Genomic DNA, 4,770 nt, shown 5'->3' on the forward strand with positions numbered 1-4,770 from the left:
CTGAGTACAGACGGCTGCTTCCCTTTAGGTGAGGCTTGGTTTCTCATAAAAGTTTTCCTCCTTGTTCTGGGTGTGGGAGGAGAATTTACCTATTTTGGGATTAGCTGTGGGATTACGACCAGGGGAAGAGACAATAGTCTCCTCTGCACAGTGACTCTCTTGGGTGCAGGTGCAACGGGCTGCTTAACATTAGAACGTAAGAATGGCAATACTGGGTCAGACCAAAGGTCCATCTAGCCCAGTATCCTGTCTTCCGACTGGCTAATACCAGGTGCTTCAGAGGGAATGAATAGAACAGGTAATCGTGAAGTGATCCATCCTGCGTCGCCCATTCCCAGCTTCTGGCAAACAGAGGATAAGGACACCATCCCTGCCCATCCTGACTAATAGCCATTGATGGACCTATTCTCCATGAATTGACCTAATCCTTTTTTGAACCCTATTATAGTCTTGGCTTTCACAGCATTCTCTGGCCAGCAATTCCAGAGGTTGAGTGTGTGTTGTGTGCTTTTTAATTGTATCTATAAAGGTGTAATGGGACAGGGAGAAGAAGAACATACACCGATGATAACTTTTGTTTTTCCCTCTTGTGTTCTGCTTAGTAGGATGGAGAAAGAAGTCAAGGGTAAGAGCCCCCCCCGTTGTGAGATGGAAGGCGCGCAAGAGCCATGAGACAGTGAGCATTGTTGATGCCAGGCTATGGCGATGCCATCTAGCTGGAAGCGGAGCAGCCGTCACTGTCAGTGAGCTAAGTGTCTGGTTTGGTGAGGAGTCTGGTCACGGCCCACATGGCTCCAGGCAGGGATGCGCCGTTAGCTTGGTCTGTGTTTGTAAGAAAAGGTTCCCGTCTAGCTGTGGCTACGAGGGAGACAAGGTCCCCGTTATCAGGGGCTGCTCATTTTGTCTGGCCAGGAGCGGTGTGTCCACCGCAGCGAAAGATTGCATCTAGGAGGATGACTCTAGCTGGTGAGTTTCTTGCCTTCCTTCCATGTTTCTCTCTCTCTTCTCTAGTGTGTTGTCTGACCCACTTTCTCGGTCTGTCCTTGTCTCTACTTGTTCGGTCTCCTTTCGTTGAACACGGGCAGGCGTGCTAGGTGTGCAGCCCCACTGGCTAGGTCTCGGAAGCCATGTAGAAGTGGGAGGGGACAAAAATCACGCGGGGCAGTGCGCGCGAGAGTGGAGCATCACTGTCAGTGTTGACGCAGTCTCTGTTCATCGAGTGGGGTCGATGTAGACGGGATGGGAGAGGGAGGCAGGGATGAGGGCAAGATTTTGCCCATCAATTGAGTTTTGTGGAGTGATGGCTCCTGCTTGGTTTATTTGTGGCGCTTGCAGAGGAACAGTCGAGCAGCAGCCGAAGGAAAAGCTGGCAGAGGTGGACCTGAGCAGCCTGGACATCCTTGTAAGCGGAGATTAACAGTCCTCCGCTTTCTGCCTTCCGCATAACTGACTGTGAGTAAGCTGTCAGTGCTTGGAATTCCTCATCTGTGCTCGCTCTAGTTTTCTTCACAGGCCGTGAGCTTCCTCACTGGGCACGGGGCTCTGTGGGATTGAGGCTGGGGAGGGGCCAGAGTCTGCTCTGCAGAGTGACTATGTCGGGTGCCGTTGCAAGGGGTGCTTTTTGGTTGTAATGCTAAAGGTGTAACGGGAAGAGGGTTGAGGGCGGATATGCTCAGTCCTCAAGTCTCTTCCTTCTCTATCACTGGGTGAGCTTCCCTGGTCATGCCACTCTAGGTATCCTCTCTGAAGCAGGCAATATTCAGTAGCGGACGTGAGCAGGGGTCTGAGAGTAGCCCTTGGCCTGTGTCTCCAGTCACCAAGTTGCACCACACACGTTATGTGGAGGGTCCAGGGCTCTGCACAGCACTCCGGGCTGACCTGCTCCAGCCTGGGCTCCTGGGTCCTAACCCTCGTGGTTACTGCTCCCCGAGGGCTCTGCTGGCCCTGGAGCCCGACCCCAACCCGAGCGGCTCTTAAGGTCTGTGAGCGGTCGAAGGGCGGCCGGGAACTGAGGAGCAGCCACAGCCCCGGGACCCCACCCAGCACAAGGACAAGAGTGGGGAGCGCTGTGGCTGCCTGCATCATTGCGCCACCTAGCGCAGCAGTCGCCCTACCCTGCCTGGCTCTGGCTTCTGGCCTCTGGGCTGGTGAAGGGCCGGAGCCTTTGAGGGGAGGAGGCGGAACTTGCACTTCAGTGAGGGGTGAGGCCTCGTGGTGGTGGTGGGGATGCAACTGCCACAATTTTCTGTCTACCCCACCTCAGCTCCCCCAATGAGGAAGGGGCTGGTGCTGCCCCTGCTGCCCACAGGCTGTCACTGCTCCTCCAGGGCAGATGCACGCTGCGCTTTCCCCCAACTGGCCACCGGGTGTCACCGCTGCTCCAGGAGAAACACAGTCTGTATGTTACCCTGCCTGGCCACCGGATGGCATTGATGGTCCAAGGCAGACAGCACAGGCATTACCCCGGCTGGCCACCGAGTATCACTGCAGCGCTGTGGGGGGGAAATGGTTTCTGCCATACCCTGAGTGGCCACGTAGTGTCTGTGTTGCTCGACGAGGGAAATTCTTTGTGCTTTGCCGCGAGTGGCCACCAAGTGTCACTGCTGCTGCCTGGGGGACATGCTCTGTGCATTGCCGTGATTGGCCACTGGGTGTCACTGTTGGTCCAGGGCAACTACATTCTGAGAAATACCCCAGGTGGCCTCTAAGATACATGTGTGGTAAAGGCTGAGTACAAACATCTGCTTCCCTTTAGGTGGGGCTCGGTTTGTAATAAAAGTTTTCCTCCTTGTTCTGGGTGCAGAGGGAGAATTTCCCTATCTTGGGAGCAGCTGATCTTCTTGGACAGGGAGGAGCATGTTCACCTGAGCAGAGGCCTGGAACCGGAAAGGTGAGTACAGGTGGTGAGTTTGTCCTTCTTCCTATGTGTCTCTCTTTGAGCTCTCATATGTTGGCCAACATACTCTCTCTCTCTCCCCTTGTCCTGTCTCCTTGCATAGAACATGGGCAATGGTGCATGCTCACAGGCTTGGTCTGGGGCGTCTGCAACCCAATGGGGCATTGGGAGGGGGAAGAGAAGCATGATGGTACTAGATCCTCCATTGGTAGTGGTGGGGGTGACTGTGGGAGTTGACTGTCACTGTTCATCAAGTGGGGCTGATGTACAGTGGATGGGAGAGGGAGGGCAGTATCTCGTACACCAGTAGAACTTTGGGCAGTGATGGCTCCTGCTTGGGTTATATGCTGTGTTTGCAGAGGAATCGCCCAGGAGCCCCAGCCGGAGGAGAAACTGGAAGAAGTGAACCTGAGCAGCCTGGACATCCTTGTAAGCAGAGATGAACAGTCCTCCGCTTTGTCTTCTCCATGACTGGCTGTGAGTGAACAATTATGGCACTCTATTGCTCATCCGTACCACTCTAGTTTTCTTCTACCATTCTCCTGCTGCTCTCTGGCCCTGCTGTATCACGGCACAGTGTCACTGTTGCTCCTTAAGGAAATGCTCTGTGCATTACCCCAGGTGTCCACCCAGTGCCACTGTTGCTCCATGGGGGAAATGCTTTGTGCATTACCTGGATTAGCCACCCAGTGTCACTGTTGCTTTATTTGGGAAATGCTCTGTGCAACTATACAGAGTGTCCACCCGGTGTCAATATTGCTCCATGAAGGAAATGCTCTGTGATTACCCGGGGTAGCCACGCAGTCTCCTTTTTGCTTCATGAGAGACATGTTCTGTGCAATTACACCGAGTGGCCACCTGGTGGCACTGTTACTGCCTAAGGGAAATGCTTTGTGCATTCCCCTGGCAGGCCACCTGGTGTCACTGTTGCTCCACCAGAGAAATGATCACTCAGTTTCTGTTCATCCAGTGGGGCTGATGTAGATGGGATGGGAGAGGGAGGCAGGGATGAGGGCAAGATTTCACACACCAATAGAGATTTGTGTAGTGATGGCTCATGCTTGGCTTTTGAAGCTGCGCTTGCAGAGGAATTGGCCAGGAGCCCCAGCCACAGAAGAAGCTGGCACAAGTGGACCTGAGCAACCTGGACATCCTTCTAAGCAGATATCTGGGAGGCGGAAACCTGAGGACTGTTCATAATTGGCTATGAGTAAGAGGTCAGTGCTTTGAATTCCTCATGTGTGCTCCCTCTAGTTTTCTTCACAGACCGTGTGCTTCCACGTTGGGTAGGGGCTCTGTGGTATCAAGGCTGCGGAGGGGCAAGAGTCTACTCTGCAGAGTGACTATGTCGGGTGCCGTTAAGGGGGCCAATACAGGGAGGAGAAAAGGGAAAGAGACCTGAACCCTGATTACAGGGCAGTCACCCTTTCTTTAGTAAAATACTCCTCCTTTACACAATGGCGGGGGGAGGGGGAGTCCCCAATGTGAAAAGATCTGGAAATGAACAGGTAAGGGAGGGATCCTGCTGAGTGTCCCCTTTCCAATCAATCCTCCATCCCTCAGCGACACCCTTCCCGACTTACCTCCTACCCCACCAAGAAAATGACAACTTTATGCCCCCTACCTTTACCAGAAAAGACCCCTCTTACTTGTGACGCGGTCCTGTTAGTAGGGTTAGGTGCACCCACGTGCCGGCTCTGAATACCACCGCATCTACCTACAACATCTCAACATCCACACATTTCAGAAAGGACCGCCACATGAATCTCTTCGAACGTAGCCCGAGGAATCTCCTCTCTTTATCACCAAAGAGACACAAGGCCTGGAATTCGGACACAACTAACGGAGCTGTCCGAATCCCTACAGTTGACACT

At 53.6% G+C, this 4,770-nt stretch overlaps 1 long non-coding RNA gene across 1 annotated transcript; it reads left to right on the top strand.

Annotated features, from left to right (window-relative positions):
• Positions 1-2,809: 2,809 nt before the first annotated feature.
• On the top strand, positions 2,810-4,052 carry LOC135890243 (uncharacterized). The gene is made up of 3 exons (XR_010562202.1): positions 2,810-2,890; positions 3,256-3,373; positions 3,971-4,052. It is a non-coding gene; the product is annotated as an uncharacterized LOC135890243 (long non-coding RNA).
• The last annotated feature ends 718 nt before the right edge of the window (positions 4,053-4,770 follow it).

Source organism: Emys orbicularis, chromosome 16, assembly GCF_028017835.1.
Source record: "Emys orbicularis isolate rEmyOrb1 chromosome 16, rEmyOrb1.hap1, whole genome shotgun sequence".
In the NCBI taxonomy this organism is placed as follows: Eukaryota; Metazoa; Chordata; order Testudines; family Emydidae; genus Emys; species Emys orbicularis.